We start from the raw sequence: 19,356 nt of genomic DNA, 5'->3' as shown, positions 1-19,356 counted from the left end.
CTGGCAAGTAGTACCATTTACACTCAAATGGTACTATGGCTGTGTTATCGGGTGTTCAATAATCACTGCGTTATTTCAGGTTCCGACCGTCTGCTTTCGATTGCAGCCATTCACAAGGATATCCAGCGCACTTTTGTACATCTAGTCACCGGCCTACGCTACAAAGACTAAGCTCTATTCGTCCTATGGCCGGACGTGTTACACCTGCATTTTATTGCCTGTGGGCTGCTGGAGACGGATTGTTGTTCGGCTCCCTGCACTATTTCTGGCAAGTACCATGTGTACTCCAGTAGTACTACGGTTGTTTTCTCGTGTGGTTTATAAGCCCTGTGACATTTCAGGTTCCCAACGTCTGGTTTTGAATGAAGCGTTGTCAGAAGATGGGGCTTTTCCAGTGACGGCTCTGTGTTCTCACAGTGCTCCTTTCCTTAATACTGTTGCTACATCTTCCCGGGGCCTCAAATAAACCAACTGTGTGGGCTTCCAAAGAAACTTGCTGTCAGACGACCTTAATGTGCAGACCGTAGAGGTTTGATTTATGCTTGGGAAAACTTCCTTCGCCACGCAGATTATCCAAAAGGCACTTAAATGTCGCTCTCCAAGTATAAGACGATGTAACCTTTCTTCAGTTCCTGGTGATATTTATTAGCTGGTTTCGTTTTGACACCCCTAATTTTTTTCATGTAGTCGGAGTGCCATAATTTTCTAATTTCACGTAGTCTCCACTTTTGTTTGAGGTTGCCGTCTTGTTCATTGATTCCTCCAAGTTTTGTTTCCGCCAGTCGGGTCCTCGGGAGTTAAAGGGGTAGGTTCTCCAGGTTCACCGTAAACGTATGCTAATGATTGGTTGTTCATGATACCATCTAGTTCGTATATTAAGGTATCTAGTGTTGCAATATGCAGTACACATCGGCCAATCGCTTTTCGCTGTTGATTTGAAACTGCGAATGGTCCTTTCATAGGAATCGATCACTCCACCACAGTGCGTTTTCCGGAAGGATTTCCACTTGATGATTGATGAAATCTTGAGTTGTTTAGCGATTCGATTCTTTGTTATTCTCCTGAAAGTCTTCCATTGTCTCTAAGCGCGTTTCATTTCGTGCTAGAAGCGCTGAAAAGCCTGTAGAAAACTGAGGTGAAGCGTCTTTAACAGTTTCTAAGTGTACAGCTCTTGTGACGGCACATGTAAAAATTACTAGTTTTACAATTATCATTTTGTTGTAGTTGCTCCCAGAGCACCGGTGAGATGTAGGCCAGCTATTTCAAATAATGCGGCCATCGTCACTTATCAGCAGGATGAGGTACTTCCTGTTACAACGGTCTGGAATTGTCGCCACGCAACGCACTGTGGTGTTACTTCTTTCGCTTCTTTTCGTCCTCTGATTACCCAAAATCTGGTTCTTATAAGAGTCGGAGTGTCACGCACTTCACCACGAAACGTTTGTTCATATACGTGTCGAATAGTGCCAAGAAATTTCTTCTATGTAATGTTATCTGGTGCTGCTCGTCTTGTCATATAGGCCCTACCGCAGGCGTCCTGCGTGGTAGTCTCAATAGGCCTTGTCTTAAAACAATGACATCCGCGTATTGTCTGCACATTCACTTGCTTCCTGAATTTCAATTCTTTTGTAATATTCAGTTTGTTCTAGCCAAATGAAACAGGTATCGGCGGTATTTATTTGTTCTGCTTTTTAGTGGACTATTGACCTTGTCTTCTGTTATTTCCAGAACGAAACATTCACGCACTTACTCTCCAAATATTCAAGTAACTGCCGAATCTGTCAGCTTCAATACCTTGTCTTGTGATCCTTTCTTGCGTATATCTAACACGTGATTCATATTTCTGTCTTTTCATTATTATCCTGCTTTTTGAAACGCTATTCTTTAGTCTGTAGCAACTCGGATCCCTGACAAAATTTTTGGCGACGAAATCTGATCCACGGTTTTTTTTTTTCCCTCAGTAATTCCTTATTGTCTGTTCAACGGACGCTTCACCAATTCTGCTCAATTATAGCAGTGCTCCAAAACTAAAGTCAATTTCTCGTTTTAGATTATTCGTGATGTACCTCCGCATCGCACATTTTTGCTCGCAAGTTCTAATTTTGCGAGACTGGCGACGGTCTTCATTAGAGCTACTGTTTGCCAGAATAGGCACTCTGTCTCCGCTCTCATATATCAGTACCATGTATTGCTGCACTTACGGGCCGCCGGGCTTGCATCCCAGAAAATAAGTGTCAGTGCTTATGTTCTGTTTCTTTTTGAAGATGTACTCTCCAGGCATTTAGTCTGAATTTTTAACTTCCTCGATACATTCCTGCATAGATCCTTTATCTTTGTCCGGAAGGGTGTTAACTGTCTCAAGATATTGCCGTTTCCCAGTCATTGAATACAGTTATTAGCTGTTATGGTGAATGACGTTAGAAATTCCAGCGGCCCAAATATTTTTGCTCTGGCTTGAAGTACTCTGCTTTTCGTGAGCACATTACTCAAGTCACTCGTCCAAGTCGCACACTCCTGCCTACGCTATAAATGAGGTTAAGCCTCATTGGCCTACTGTGTTGACCTACTATGACCTACTGCGTAGACGACTCGTACTACGGCTGCGTCCTCCAGTGGTTAACAAATAAGCACTGTGTCCTTCCAGGTTCAGAACTCCGGTTTCCGATTCCGGCCCACAAGGATACGCAGCCTGCTCCTGCACATCGACTCTCCGGTCAACGCTCCAGAGGAGATTACTTCGAGCACGAGCAACAGCCGCCCATGAGCGACAGTGTTATCCCTTCTACATCCTCTCGCCGCTGTGGTCCTGCTGACAGACTGGACTTTCTTGCTCATCCGGCACTGCTATTGGTAAGTGTCGTGTATAGACGGCTCGTATTACGGCTGCGTCCTCCATTGGTTAACAAATACGCAATGTGTCCTTCCAGGTTCTGAACTCCGGTTTCCGATTCGGCCCACAAGGATACGCAGCCTGCTCCTGCACATCGACTCTCCGGTCAACGCTCCAGAGGAGATTACTTCGAGCACGGGCAACACCCGTTCAATGAGCGACAGTGTTATCCCTTCTACATCCTCTCGCCGCTGTGGTCCTGCTGACAGACTGGACTTTCTTGCTCGTCCGGCACTGCTATTGGTAAGTGTCGTGTATAGACGACTCGTATTACGGCTGCGTCCTCCATTGGTTAACAAATAAGCACTGTGTCCTTCCAGGTTCAGAACTCCGGTTTCCGATTCCGGCCCACAAGGATACGCAGCCTGCTCCTGCACATCGACTCTCCGGTCAACGCTCCAGAGGAGATTACTTCGAGCACGAGCAACACCCGCCCATGAGCGACAGTGTTATCCCTTCTACATCCTCTCGCCGCTGTGGTCCTGCTGACAGACTGGACTTTATTGCTCATCCGGCACTGCTATTGGTAAGTGTCGTGTATAGACGGCTCGTATTACGGCTGCGTCCTCCATTGGTTAACAAATAAGCACTGTGTCCTACCAGGTTCAGAACTCCGGTTTCCGATTCCGGCCCACAAGGATACGCAGCCTGCTCCTGCACATCGACTCTCCGGTCAACGCTCCAGAGGAGATTACTTCGAGCACGAGCAACACCCGCCCATGAGCGACAGTGTTATCCCTTCTACATCCTCTCGCCGCTGTGGTCCTGCTGACAGACTGGACTTTCCTGCTCACCCGGCACTGCTATTGGTAAGTGTCGTGTATAGACGACTCGTATTACGGCTGCGTCCTCCATTGGTTAACAAATAAGCACTGTGTCCTTCCAGGTTCAGAACTCCGGTTTCCGATTCCGGCCCACAAGGATACGCAGCCTGCTCCTGCACATCGACTCTCCGGTCAACGCTCCAGAGGAGATTACTTCGAGCACGAGCAACACCCGCCCATGAGCGACAGTGTTATCCCTTCTATATCCTCTCGCCGCTGTGGTCCTGCTGACAGAGTGGACTTTCCTGCTCACCCGGCACTGCTATTGGTAAGTGTCGTGTATAGACGACTCGTATTACGGCTGCGTCCTCCATTGGTTAACAAGTAAGCACTGTGTCCTTCCAGGTTCTGAACTCCGGTTTCCGATTCCGGCCAACAAGGATACGCAGCCTGCTCCTGCACATCGACTCTCCGGTCAACGCTCCAGAGGAGATTACCTCGAGCACGAGCAACACCCGCCCATGAGCGACAGTGTTATCCCTTCTACATCCTCTCGCCGCTGTGGTCCTGCTGACAGACTGGACTTTCTTGCTCATCCGGCACTGCTATTGGTAAGTGTCGTGTATAGACGGCTCGTATTACGGCTGCGTCCTCCATTGGTTAACAAATAAGCACTGTGTCCTTCCAGGTTCAGAACTCTGGTTTCCGATTCCGGCCCACAAGGATACGCAGCCTGCTCCTGCACATCGACTCTCCGGTCAACGCTCCAGAGGAGATTACTTCGAGCACGAGCAACAGCCGCCCATGAGCGACAGTGTTATCCCTTCTACATCCTCTCGCCGCTGTGGTCCTGCTGACAGACTGGACTTTCCTGCTCACCGGCACTGCTATTGGTAAGTGTCGTGTATAGACGACTCGTATTACGGCTGCGTCCTCCATTGGTTAACAAATAAGCACTGTGTCCTTCCAGGTTCAGAACTCCGGTTTCCGATTCCGGCCCACAAGGATACGCAGCCTGCTCCTGCACATCGACTCTCCGGTCAACGCTCCAGAGGAGATTACTTCGAGCACGAGCAACAGCCCGCCCATGAGCGACAGTGTTATCCCTTCTACATCCTCTCGCCGCTGTGGTCCTGCTGACAGACTGGACTTTCTGCTCACCCGGCACTGCTATTGGTAAGTGTCGTGTATAGACGACTCGTATTACGGCTGCGTCCTCCATTGGTTAACAAATAAGCACTGTGTCCTTCCAGGTTCAGAACTCCGGTTTCCGATTCCGGCCCACAAGGATACGCAGCCTGCTCCTGCACATCGACTCTCCGGTCAACGCTCCAGAGGAGATTACTTCGAGCACGAGCAACACCCGCCCATGAGCGACAGTGTTATCCCTTCTACATCCTCTCGCCGCTGTGGTCCTGCTGACAGACTGTATTTCTGCTCACCCGGTACTGCTATTGGTAAGTCTCGTGTATAGACGACACGTATTACGGCTGCGTCCTCCATTGGTTAACAAATAAGCACTGTGTCCTTCCAGGTTCAGAACTCCGGTTTCCGATTCCGACCCACAAGGATACGCAGCCTGCTCCTGCACATCGACTCTCCGGTCAACGCTCCAGAGGAGATTACTTCGAGCACGAGCAACACCCGCCCATGAGCGACAGTGTTATCCCTTCTACATCCTCTCGCCGCTGTGGTCCTGCTGACAGACTGGACTTTCCTGCTTACCCGGCACTGCTATTGGTAAGTCTCGTGTATAGACGACACGTATTACGGCTGCGTCCTCCATTGGTTAACAAATAAGCACTGTGTCCTTCCAGGTTCAGAACTCCGGTTTCCGATTCCGACCCACAAGGATACGCAGCCTGCTCCTGCACATCGACTCTCCGGTCAACGCTCCAGAGGAGATTACTTCGAGCACGAGCAACACCCGCCCATGAGCGACAGTGTTATCCCTTCTACATCCTCTCGCCGCTGTGGTCCTGCTGACAGACTGGACTTTCCTGCTTACCCGGCACTGCTATTGGTAAGTGTCGTGTATAGACGGCTCGTATTACGGCTGCGTCCTCCATTGGTTAACAAATAAGCACTGTGTCCTTCCAGGTTCAGAACTCCAGTCTCCGATTCCGGCCCACAAGGATACGCAGCCTGCTCCTGCACATCGACTCTCCGGTCAACGCTCCAGAGGAGATTACTTCGAGCACGAGCAACACCCGCCCATGAGCGACAGTGTTATCCCTTCTACATCCTCTCGCCGCTGTGGTCCTGCTGACAGACTGGACTTTCTTGCTCATCCGGCACTGCTATTGGTAAGTGTCGTGTATAGACGGCTCGTATTACGGCTGCGTCCTCCATTGGTTAACAAATAAGCACTGTGTCCTTCCAGGTTCAAAACTCCGGTTTCCGATTCCGGCCCACAAGGATAGGCAGCCTGCTCCTGCACATCGACTCTCCGGTCAACGCTCCAGAGGAGATTACTTCGAGCACGAGCAACACCCGCCCATGAGCGACAGTGTTATCCCTTCTACATCCTCTCGCCGCTGTGGTCCTGCTGACAGACTGGACTTTCTTGCTCATCCGGCACTGCTATTGGTAAGTGTCGTGTATAGACGGCTCGTATTACGGCTGCGTCCTCCATTGGTTAACAAATAAGCACTGTGTCCTTCCAGGTTCAGAACTCCGGTTTCTGATTCCGGCCCACAAGGATACGCAGCCTGCTCCTGCACATCGACTCTCCGGTCAACGCTCCAGAGGAGATTACTTCGAGCACGAGCAACACCCGCCCATGAGCGACAGTGTTATCCCTTCTACATCCTCTCGCCGCTGTGGTCCTGCTGACAGACTGGACTTTCTTGCTCATCCGGCACTGCTATTGGTAAGTGTCGTGTATAGACGGCTCGTATTACGGCTGCGTCCTCCATTGCATGGTTAACAAATAAGCACTGTGTCCTTCCAGGTTCAGAACTCCGGTTTCCGATTCCGGCCCACAAGGATACGCAGCCTGCTCCTGCACATCGACTCTCCGGTCAACGCTCCAGAGGAGATTACTTCGAGCACGAGCAACGCCCGCCCATGAGCGACAGTGTTATCCCTTCTACATCCTCTCGCCGCTGTGGTCCTGCTGACAGACTGGACTTTCCTGCTCACCCGGCACTGCTATTGGTAAGTGTCGTGTATAGACGACTCGTATTACGGCTGCGTCCTCCATTGGTTAACAAATAAGCACTGTGTCCTTCCAGGTTCAGAACTCCGGTTTCCGATTCCGGCCCACAAGGATACGCAGCCTGCTCCTGCACATCGACTCTCCGGTCAACGCTCCAGAGGAGATTACTTCGAGCACGAGCAACACCCGCCCATGAGCGACAGTGTTATCCCTTCTACATCCTCTCGCCGCTGTGGTCCTGCTGACAGACTGGACTTTCCTGCTCACCCGGCACTGCTATTGGTAAGTGTCGTGTATAGACGACTCGTATTACGGCTGCGTCCTCCATTGGTTAACAAATAAGCACTGTGTCCTTCCAGGTTCAGAACTCCGGTTTCCGATTCCGACCCACAAGGATACGCAGCCTGCTCCTGCACATCGACTCTCCGGTCAACGCTCCAGAGGAGATTACTTCGAGCACGAGCAACACCCGCCCATGAGCGACAGTGTTATCCCTTCTACATCCTCTCGCCGCTGTGGTCCTGCTGACAGACTGGACTTTCTTGCTCATCCGGCACTGCTATTGGTAAGTGTCGTGTATAGACGGCTCGTATTACGGCTGCGTCCTCCATTGGTTAACAAATAAGCACAGTGTCCTTCCAGGTTCAGAACTCCGGTTTCTGATTCCGGCCCACAAGGATACGCAGCCTGCTCCTGCACATCGACTCTCCGGTCAACGCTCCAGAGGAGATTACTTCGAGCACGAGCAACACCCGCCCATGAGCGACAGTGTTATCCCTTCTACATCCTCTCGCCGCTGTGGTCCTGCTGACAGACTGGACTTTCCTGCTCACCCGGCACCGCTATTGGTAAGTGTCGTGTATAGACGACTCGTATTACGGCTGCGTCCTCCATTGCATGGTTAACAAATAAGCACTGTGTCCTTCCAGGTTCAGAACTCCGGTTTTCGATTCCGGCCCACAAGGATACGCAGCCTGCTCCTGCACATCGACTCTCCGGTCAACGCTCCAGAGGAGATTACTTCGAGCACGAGCAACGCCCGCCCATGAGCGACAGTGTTATCTCTTCTACATCCTCTCGCCGCTGTGGTCCTGCTGACAGACTGGACTTTCCTGCTCACCCGGCACCGCTATTGGTAAGTGTCGTGTATAGACGACTCGTATTACGGCTGCGTCCTCCATTGCATGGTTAACAAATAAGCACTGTGTCCTTCCAGGTTCAGAACTCCGGTTTCCGATTCCGGCCCACAAGGATACGCAGCCTGCTCCTGCACATCGACTCTCCGGTCAACGCTCCAGAGGAGATTACTTCGAGCACGAGCAACACCCGCCCATGAGCGACAGTGTTATCTCTTCTACATCCTCTCGCCGCTGTGGTCCTGCTGACAGACTGGACTTTCCTGCTCACCCGGCACCGCTATTGGTAAGTGTCGTGTATAGACGACTCGTATTACGGCTGCGTCCTCCATTGCATGGTTAACAAATAAGCACTGTGTCCTTCCAGGTTCAGAACTCCGGTTTCCGATTCCGGCCCACAAGGATACGCAGCCTGCTCCTGCACATCGACTCTCCGGTCAACGCTCCAGAGGAGATTACTTCGAGCACGAGCAACGCCCGCCCATGAGCGACAGAGTTATCCCTTCTACATCCTCTCGCCGCTGTGGTCCTGCTGACAGACTGGACTTTCCTGCTTACCCGGCACTGCTATTGGTAAGTCTCGTGTATAGACGACACGTATTCGTCCTCCATTGGTTAACAAATAATCACTGTCGTTCCAGGTTCAGAACTCCTGCTTCCGATTGCGGCACACAGATACCTAGCCCGCTCCTGCACATTGACTCTCCGGTCAACGCTGCCGAAGAGATTACTACGAGCACCAGTCGTCCTGTGACCGACCATGTTTGCATTTCGCCATTCTCTCGCCGATGGCCTCCTGCTGGCATATTGGACTTAGCCTGGCGCCCTTGCACGACTGTTCTACGACTGTTTTCAAATGACCAACAAACAGTCCTTGTGTCGTTTCAGGTTACTGGCGTTTGTTATCGCTTGTGGCACAAGAGCAATGCTTAAGCATGCTCATTTACGAGAACACTCCTGTCCTTACCTCAAGAGTGACCATCTTCCGACCGATCTCTACAGAACGCTTCTTCTGGTCTATGAAAAGCGTCGTGCGCCTCCGTCTTGGCGGTACTGTACTGTGTTGGTGGCCGGTTAATGTTCTGAAGGACAGCGTGTCATCGCCGTCCCACCGCTGTATGTCGGATGTAGTCCTACAGTTCTTCGTTCTTGCCTTTAACGCAGGAATATTTAACAAGATTAGTATAGCAAGCTTTTCTGCTTTGAGAGTGGTACGTTGCTCAGGGAATGAATGGCCGTTCTAGCAGTTAGGTTAATACGAAGCAAAACATTAAAACGGTCTGGTTATGGACACCACTCAGTTTTTCATAATTGTTGATGTCTTCATGAGCTGATCTGTAAATTTTTGGTGGTGAGAGTAATGGACATTCATTCACATTGTGCACTTTCGTAGTACGTTGGGGTGTGTGTGTGTGTGTGTGTGTGTGTGTGTGTGTGTGTGTGTGTGTGTGTGTGTGTGTGTGTGTGTGTGTGTGTGTCTGTCTGTCTGTCTGTCTGTCTGTCTGTGTGTGTGTGTGTGTGTGCTACCCGTCTGCGCGAGTTTTTATTTCGTATGTGCACACCCATTCTGCGCTCCTTTTGTTCGGTCGAGAAGGGATGTATGAGAGAGCTTCGCTGCTATTCGGCGCACTTCAAGTTCGTTATGTTTCGGTAGAATATCCGGTGTCACCGTTGTATCCACAAAAGCCGTTGATAGTTCATTTCCCCCGGTGCATCCCGGTTGAGAGGTGCCTGGTTTGATGGTTTACTATCGTCTATGAACATCCGCTTTCGATTGGTTGCACCACTTGTTTGTTTAGCTTTTGCCCTTGTGTTGATCTCGGTGCTCGTTTAAGCATTCCGCAAATTTGTTCAGGGATCTTTCTCGTATCGAAAACGAAGGCTTCATATACATTCTCGGTTTTCCATTCTCGGTTCTTCCACGTCGCTCGTCACCTGCTCAACAGATCTGCATGCCACTACAAAAGCAAACAGTGTCAATGAATGGGAAAGGTAGCTACTCTCGCCAACAAAAAATGCCTGATTGGCTCATGATGGTAATGACGTCCATTTTAAAACTGGTTGCTCGTAAATGTCACCATGCTCGCTGTATATAGCTTTACGATGTGTCTGAATCATGAAATGCATTTGTGGATGGGTGATTGTATGAATTTAAGTGTTATCTTTAAAGTAGCGTTGTTCGGAGGCCGTATGCGTCGTCTCCGTTACTCAACGACCCGTAAAAAAATGCGGTTCGTAAGATCTGTGAACCGTGGAACCTCCCACAAATTTGTTGACATTGTAAATGCAAGTGTCGGAGCCGCTTACTGCTCTTCGACAAGGCAGAGCAGCATGTATCACTACTTGGTCTAACTTTTGTATTTCCCGTCGTTTGTTCACCCACTGTCGCCGCTTGTTCATGGCGTATACTGTGCCGTATTGGCGCCGTGGTTTGATTGGGATTTGTGTGCATAAATGTCAAGTTCTGCGCAAGGTCATCAGGAACAGTGAACCGCCCAGTGAACGCTTGACGTGGCTCTGACGTCGTTTCCTGCTGACTGTAGTTGATTGTACGCCACCGTTGGAGAGGTGGCGTACAACGCTTATTCATTTAAGATAATTCAAATAGGTTCAAGCTGTAAAAGATTTCATACAAATAAAGCCGTAAGAAGTGCACTATTCCTTGCGCCTTGGGTTATGCTGTTATTTTCGCTTTTACTTCTGTTGTATGAAAAACGCGTTGTTTTCCATTTTTACATAAAAGTATCTTGAAGCTGAGAAATCCTGTGTGCTATGTAAATCCCGCTATGTATTTGATATTTATTTGTACACAAATGCATAAATGTGTATGCTCATTCTATGTATGTTAATTCACTGCACTGCATGCTGCGGTCAGCAACACGGGAGATGAATTCTAGTCACGCGGCATTGATTCTCTTTCAGTTTTGTTTACATTCGTGTTCTGTGCTGATTGTACTGAGCTTGCATTGCATTAAACTGCACCTTGCAAATCTTGTCACACACACACACACACAAAAATCCTGTTCAGTCTTCCTAACTCCATGTAGTGCAATGACTGTCGTGTCAGCCAACCACAAGGGCACATCAACTGTCTGCAACTGATCACGCTACGCCGACTGAATGGGAGCTTCGCCAACAGGTTAGTACCGCACAATGGACCAGCCGTTTCTCTAGAACAAGCCGCCGGCTCTCGTAAGATGACACGAGCGCTATATAAGCCATTAGGCTTCGCTATAGTCCATAGAGTTAGCAGACCTGTTAAACAGTCTGCGAAGGGATTCACCCAGTGAGACCCGTAGGTAACGTACAACTTCCAGAAGCGCTGTATTTAAACTGGACGGAAGCTTCAACCGGTCAGCAGTCTAGTTAAGCAAGAGACGTTTAGAGTATTGGTGGAGAAAAAGCAGGAAAGAGAATGGTACGACCGAATCCGGTGCTAGGTATAGGTAGCGATACAAGGTAGGTAAAGACGTTTTGAGGAAAAATAGATGCATAGAAAAAAATTGCAGTTTAGTCTTAAAAGCAAATCGATTGCGATAGTAAATTAGTGGATAGGGATACAAAGTAAGGATAGTATAGTTTTATCGGCCGTATAACATTGTCAACATAGACACACTAAATTAACACGCATGATGTCACGCGCGCACAAGCAATTATGACCACATCTCATTCGACAGCGGAAACTCGCTGTGAAAACACTGAACAGAGTCGGCCCAGAGTCAGCAGCAGCGAGCTAATTCATGCCGGCACTCGAATAAACGCAAATTAGCCCCGAAAAAGCAGGGACGTGGGACTCCGCCCCCGCCGCCTCACGACGACGACGGCGGCGACGACGCCAGAAATTCGCTTAAATTGTCGACATGCTAAGACACGAGTTCTCGTCGATTAACGGCGTAATAAAACGGAAATGGTAAGCCTATAGCCCAGGAAAATGCCGCCTCCAGCCCTGTCTACCCGACTCTATATAACGCGCTGGTGTGGCGTATAAATCGCATATCCATGCTGAGGCACGAGTTCCCGTCGATTAACGGCGTAATAAAACGGAAATGGTAAGCCTATAGCCCGGGAAAATGCCGCCTCCAGCCCTGTCTACCCAACTCTATATAACGCGCTGGTGTGGCGTATAAATCGCATATCCATGCTAAGGCACGAGTTCCCGTCGATTAACGGCGTAATAAAACGGAAATGGTAAGCCTATAGCCCAGGAAAATACCGCCTCCAGCCCTGTCTACCCAACTCTATATAACGCGCTGGTGTGGCGTATAAATCGCATATCCATGCTAAGGCACGAGTTCCCGTCGATTAACGGCGTAATAAAACGGAAATGGTAAGCCTATAGCCCGGGAAAATGCCGCCTCCAGCCCTGTCTACCCAACTCTATATAACGCGCTGGTGTGGCGTATAAATCGCATATCCATGCTAAGGCACGAGTTCCCGTCGATTAACGGCGTAATAAAACGGAAATGGTAAGCCTATAGCCCAGGAAAATACCGCCTCCAGCCCTGTCTACCCAACTCTATATAACGCGCTGGTGTGGCGTATAAATCGCATATCCATGCTAAGGCACGAGTTCCCGTCGATTAACGGCGTAATAAAACGGAAATGGTAAGCCTATAGCCCAGGAAAATGCCGCCTCCAGCCCTGTCTACCCAACTCTATATAACGCGCTGGTGTGGCGTATAAATCGCATATCCATGCTAAGGCACGAGTTCCCGTCGATTAACGGCGTAATAAAACGGAAATGGTAAGCCTATAGCCCGGGAAAATGCCGCCTCCAGCCCTGTCTACCGAACTCTATATAACGCGCTGGTGTGGCGTATAAATCGCATATCCATGCTAAGGCACGAGTTCCCGTCGATTAACGGCGTAATAAAACGGAAATGGTAAGCCTATAGCCCAGGAAAATACCGCCTCCAGCCCTGTCTACCAACTCTATATAACGCGCTGGTGTGGCGTATAAATCGCATATCCATGCTAAGGCACGAGTTCCCGTCGATTAACGGCGTAATAAAACGGAAATGGTAAGCCTATAGCCCAGGAAAATACCGCCTCCAGCCCTGTCTACCCAACTCTATATAACGCGCTGGTGTGGCGTATAAATCGCATATCCATGCTAAGGCACGAGTTCCCGTCGATTAACGGCGTAATAAAACGGAAATGGTAAGCCTATAGCCCAGGAATATACCGCCTCCAGCCCTGTCTACCCAACTCTATATAACGCGCTGGTGTGGCGTATAAATCGCATATCCATGCTAAGGCACGAGTTCCCGTCGATTAACGGCGTAATAAAACGGAAATGGTAAGCCTATAGCCCAGGAAAATGCCGCGATTCCGGCACGTAAAGCCCCAGATTTTAATTAATTTTAATTACGAGTTCACATAACGTTTCGTTTTCAGCCCGCGAGATTTAGCATATTCAGATTATGACTTGCGGTACGAACGCCGATGCGAATTAATTTAAGCCATGCACAATTTCTGGGTTAAATTGAAAGCGGCGTGTTCCCGAGTCTGCATCCATGAGCAGGCACCCACAAAGATCGCAATATTTTAAAAGTACCAGCCAGCAATCAATTCATTCGAAGCATGGGTGATTGCAGCTCGACCGAATGCACAGTACACAGTTACATCACCGTCACTAAGAGCAAATGAAAAGAATAAAACAGGTGGGTCAGACGCAACCAGTACAATACGAGTTGAAACGTAACACGTTGCAAGCAAGCGCAGTAACACGCAACAGCAAGCGCGCGATTTTACGCAAGAACAATGGAGATCAAGATTCGACGCGGGAATATTTTTGAACGGCGCTACCGCGCCAGCCAGGAATTGAATAACAATAAATCTGCCAAACAAATTATGTCGGCTATGCAAGTTTGCCTGATCGCTTTCGTGATCGCCAACAATGCGGGAATGGTGGGCCACTGGAAGAGCAAGCAGCGTATAGTTCTATAAGGCATTTTCATGCGGTACTCACTTTTGTCCGTATCGACGAGGCAGGATCCGCTTTCCGAGTCAAAGAAGCGACGCCGCGTACTCCGAGGGTCAGCAAGGGTCCTTGGTTAACGCATCGAAGACACAAAATGGAGAGCACGCACAGCCAGTTTTCTAAGTCGAAAACATAGGCGCAAACCGACTTGCCCAAGCAACCGGCGCCGCTTCCCGCCGTGAAAGATGTGAAAGGGGGAAAGATTGAAAGGGCAGGTCGGGAGAGAGAACGGCAAAGGGAGCTTGAGATCACGCGACCAACGCAACTTGCGCCTTCGCTCATGGCTTTCGTGATAGTTGGACGCGTCGAGTGAGAGTGGTTGTGAAGAGGAAGAGGCGCTATGCAGCCAGGGCCGCCGGGCATGTGGGGAGGTACAAAATTCCAATCGCATCCTCCTTCCATGTCTGCCAGTCGCGGCGCCGTTAGCCTTTCGTTAGCACGGAGAAAGGAAACTCCGGAAACGCGCTCGTGCAGAGCGCCCGCACTGAAATACGCAATGCTTGCAGCGATAGCTCCGGATACTTAGGAATGGTGAAATCGACATTCTCGGCAATCGCTACACCGATTTCGGTGACGTTTTTTTTTTTGCATTTAAAATAAAATGTAAAATCAAGTATGGGCTGGAAGCATATGTTGATTTAATGTCGGCGCTGTCTTTCGAAAGAGTCTCGAAAATTGGAAATTATCAAGTTTACAACTCTGCGACATAGCAATACTAAACGATATCGCAATTTTGCAATGTGTACCTAATAACACGTCCAAAGCAGACAAAATAGATTCAGTATACGCGGCTCTGAAAGATACCGCTAATTATCGAAGGTGATCTTTTTTTTTTGCGGAGCCCTTGTAAACGTTGTGAGAAGTGCACGTGGACTGCAAACTTACGTCTAAAGCAAATTTGCCTGCCTTAGGCGCTCCAATCTATGTAGACGCTCGCATAATACCCTCCCCCCCCTATGAATCGGATGTATATGGCTGTACTGAGCTGCTGACCAACCGTGCTCAGTCCTGGTGACTGCAATGTCAGTTTTGGTGCAGTTTTACGCGTTTGTTACGTGCGCGCTTCTATTGTAAAAAATATTCCACGTAAATATACAAAGCAAGTCATTAAAACATTTCAAATATGTCGCAAATAAACGTTTCAGTATTAAAATTTCTGGCAACGCTTACTATAATATGTGGTGCACTTCTAAAATCACCGTGCTGTGGTTGCAAATAATTGGGGAAAACGAACACGTCTAGATTAAATGCCATGATATGCTGCTCTCCCCCCAAAGTGCACATCATTGTTCATAGCGCCAATTTTAGCTATAGCTTTTGAGCGTATATACGTATTTAATTTGAAAGAGCGATGAAATGAACGATTCAGTCTCACAACTTCGGCGTACACGACGGTGAAACGCGTTATAAGGAATTGATGAACTTGCGATACTATAGTTTTTTACTACTTGATTGAACAGCTGACAGCGGAATTGTGATGCAGCTCAATGTGCATATTTCGGTAAGAGCGAAATACTGTCAAATAACGCGCTGGCGTGGAGGTTGAACTAGCATCGTGCGAAAAACGCCGATTGTGACAGTCTGCAGAAAACCGCAGAAGTAAAAACCCGAGCGATCTTTTGCCACAAAAATATATCATCGGACTCACCTATTTATCTATCTGAAACTAACGCTCACACTAAATTTGCGCAGCTTCTCAGCGTGGGCACACGTTTTTCTGTTACCCGTCACGGTAGCTAAATGGCTATAGCATCGCGCTGCTGAGCTCGAGATCGCGGGTACGATAGGATCGAAACGCAACAACACCTTATACTTAGATTGATGTGTATCTTAAAGATCCCAGGTGGTCAGAATTAATCCGGAGTCTCTACCTACGGTCTGCTTCATAGTTTAGGCACGCACAACCCTTGGATTTATTTTTCACTTTTTCTGTTTTCTCAATTAAGGTGGTTAAAGGCCTTAGGTCTTGCATGTATGCTGCCTTCAATCTAGCACATTTTTTTACGTTTGCTTCATGTTTTTTCTTCGTGAAATACGTATAGACGCTACGACTGGACGTACAGCGCAACGACACATGTGCAGCTAATAGAAATGTACACCTTACAGGATGGTAAAATGACAGACCAAAGGAAAGGCAGTGCATGTACATGTTTTTAAGTACAGGCTGTGTGGCCAGTATGGATGCTAAATATCTAACAACCGTATAAAGCAGCAGAAAGAACTGGCGTATTTTATACATATATCTCGATAAGGATCCGCACAGATATCTTCGAGACGTTTTTACAAAACGTTTTCTAGCCGTCTTAGCAGGATGAAAGCTTAAACAGTTTAACAAGATGCCTTCAAGCCATCCTCCGCAAGACGTCTTCAAGACGTACCTATAAACACGTTTTGTAGCCGACTTGAATAGTTGTAGACATTCTAGTTCATTTTGGCTGGTCCAAGACGGCTACAAAACGTCTTGTGTTCAGTGGGTAGGGTGCTAGTTGGACACTACAGGCCTGCTCAAGTACTTGATAAATTAAATAAACTTAAATAAAAAGAACAGACCTCTTCGGAAAAGGGCAACAAAATCTGCACGAGCGTTCTGGCATGCTAGGGCAATTCGAAACTAAAATGAACATGGGTAGATAGCCTAAGTGGCCAACGTAGTAGATAGGACTAGCCAACGAGTTAAGCACTACAAACCTAGTCGAAAACTACTGAACAAATTGAGAGCGAGGTACGCAACAAGGATTAATGGTTTGTCGAGCTATAGCTACCTGTGTAGGCCTTGCGATTCTGGTGCATCGTATGGCCGCTTTGACCGCGGGGCTTTTAATATCGCTCACGAAAGCGACCTCCCCTTTCTCTCTTTCTTTTGCTCTTTTAAATATCCCGGTGATGTTTTTTTTCAGGATTTCTATCATGAATGCTGTTCGCGATCGCCTGACGTATTGAGCTAAGGCGTGCTCACTTTATGCGCTCGTAAACGCCTCGGGAGCGTTTGTTGATATTTTGCGTGAGCAGCGCAGAAGATATTTACATTTCAAAGGCGGATCATTGACAGAAGGCGATTGATCGCGAGTCCACTTCGAATCTTTTCATGGCTGTATTGGCTGTAAGCTTCATACATGTTGGGCGATATTTGTATTGCATTCAAAATGCGAGTTACAATGCGCTATTGAGGCCACTGTAAAAAATGAACTCGAAGCAACCTATAACACCGAAGCAGGGCGGTAAACATATATCTACCACGCAAGCAAAAAAAAAAGACAATATATGGGTATATGCTGTATCGGGGACGCAGCCGCAGTCAGGTACGTGAAATGTCTTCTGCATGCTGTTGAAGGTGTATGGACGCATAATAGGGTACAGCAATGGAACTAACCAAATACAAAAGTGAGTTTTTCCAGAAATTACAAAGCATACTTAAGATACAGCCAGTGGGGATCCTGCGGTCTAACCTTGCACTCATGCTCGCTCCATATTCGTAATGGGTCTGCCGTGGTCAAAGATGGTAGGCGTGGATCGGCATCCCTCTGCCTTGCTGCGCGAGTCTGTTGACGCCATTTCAGAATCGTACGTGTCGAACGCGGGGGGCACCATAGCCGAGCAACCGTCAAATTTCTCCAACGAATTGCAGTTGTAGGCCTTTTCCCACTGAACACAAGACGTTTTGTAGCCGTCTTGGACCAGCCAAAATGAACTAGAACGTCTACAACTATTCAAGACGGCTACAAGATGTCTTTATATGTACGTCTTGAGGACGTCTTGCAAATGACGGCGTGAAGGCGTCTTGTTAAGCTGTTTAAGCTATCACCTTGCTAAGACGGCTAGAAAACGTTTTGTAAAAACGTCCTGTAGATATCTGTGCGGATCTTCATCCAGATATATAAAATATGAATTTCAGTTCTTTCCGCTGCTTTATACGGTTGTTAGATGTCTAGCACCCATACTGGTCACAAAGCCTGTACTTAAAAACATGTACTATCACGATGGAAAGAAACGCGAACAGCGGAGCGCGTGGCCCAAGCATAACTGAAGGTATAGTGCGCGCCGTCCAGTCATCATGATTCACAGGCGGGCACATCCGGTTTGATCGCGCTGTGCGATAGTGCGCCCCCTATCCTGCGATATTTTGGTTTCTGTTCTGCTTCTCTTTTATTTGAAAACGAGGAAAGGTGACGGTACAGTAATGATGACAGCGCAAGCTATACTATCGCGATGAAAAGAAACGCGCACCGCGGAAAGCGTGGCTTTTGGCACAGTCAGCGCTAGTGCGAGGATACGTGTCCAATTGCCATAAACATTGGCTGTCGCTAGGCGAATCTCTGCTTTCAGCCGGCGCCCCCGTAGCGCTAGAATCTTGTTCAGGCTGGCGCTATCGCACCGCGTGTGCGTTCCGAGTGTCAGACATGACTGGCAGATGATAATCTTTCCTTGCCAATATGCCCGGCAAGTAAAATGAGGCACTCTTTCATGCTGTCGCGATGCTTGTGTGCTTAACAGAACTGAAGCGTTAAGCGAGCTTGATCGTCGCTGCCTCACGGCAGCGGTGATCATGAAAATAAAAAAGAACAAGCTTCAAAAATGAAAACAATGATTGGAAGTGGAGCTGCACATGCGCGATGTCTTCTCCTACGGCGTTGGAGCAAAGCTATTGGCTTGAGTCCCTTCAGTTTGAAAAGAAAAAGATGCCGCGAGCGGCGGACGCCAACAGGATCGGAATGATCGCTTTGTACCGCCAAGGAATTTCCCAGAGAAGAATTGCGAAGATTACTGGAAGAGCGCTTTCGACAGTCAACATAGTTTTGAAAGCTTACAAAACTGAAGGTAGACTCTCGGACCTTCCTCACGGTTCGCGGCCACGTTCCACGACCGCGGAACAAGACCTACTAATTATTGCAGCCGCCGTAGACAATCCTTTTTAACAGCCCAGCAGATCAAAACGGAGCTCGGGCTAAACATTGACGTTCAAGCGGTTCGACAGCGCCTCCACTAAGCGGGCCTTCACAGCAGGACAGCCGCAAGAAAGCCTTTGCTTTCGGATCGCCACAAAGCCACCCGTCTACAATTGGCACAATCGCACAAAGACTGGTCTGTGGAGGATTGGGGCCAGGTGATGTACACAGATGAGAGCACATTTACCACAAAAGGTCACGAGAGACAAAGTGTGGCGTAAAGAAAATCATCGGTAAGCCTTTGCACCCTAGTGTTCTTGAATTGCGGCGCTCTTTGTAAATATCTGGTCCTGAATTCGTTCACTTAGTGCTAGTGTGGTCGGAGTAGCATCAAATTTACCGAATCATACGTGTCGAACGCGGGGGACACCATAGCCGAGCAACCGTCAAATTTCTCCAACAAATTGCACACTGATCAGTTTAGTTATCGCGTAAATCGACGTCAGCGCGTGCGTGGGAAGTGATGTATGCGATGAACCA

At 48.4% G+C, this 19,356-nt stretch overlaps 1 long non-coding RNA gene across 30 annotated transcripts; it reads left to right on the top strand.

The window, feature by feature from the left end:
- The first annotated feature begins 2,472 nt into the window (after positions 1-2,472).
- LOC119464280 (uncharacterized) lies at positions 2,473-8,788 on the top strand. 30 transcript variants are annotated; one of them, XR_007463279.1, is made up of 18 exons: positions 2,651-2,850; positions 2,928-3,133; positions 3,211-3,416; positions 3,494-3,699; positions 4,908-5,111; positions 5,189-5,394; positions 5,472-5,677; positions 5,755-5,960; positions 6,038-6,243; positions 6,321-6,526; positions 6,608-6,813; positions 6,891-7,096; positions 7,174-7,379; positions 7,457-7,662; positions 7,744-7,949; positions 8,031-8,236; positions 8,318-8,523; positions 8,592-8,788. It is a non-coding gene; the product is annotated as an uncharacterized LOC119464280 (long non-coding RNA). The 30 variants fall into 30 exon arrangements; XR_007463290.1 differs by lacking the exon at positions 3,494-3,699; XR_007463278.1 differs by lacking the exon at positions 4,908-5,111.
- The last annotated feature ends 10,568 nt before the right edge of the window (positions 8,789-19,356 follow it).

Source organism: Dermacentor silvarum, chromosome 9 (assembly GCF_013339745.2).
Source record: "Dermacentor silvarum isolate Dsil-2018 chromosome 9, BIME_Dsil_1.4, whole genome shotgun sequence".
NCBI lineage: Eukaryota > Metazoa > Arthropoda > Arachnida > Ixodida > Ixodidae > Dermacentor > Dermacentor silvarum.
This window is presented reverse-complemented; position numbering and strand designations above follow the sequence as displayed.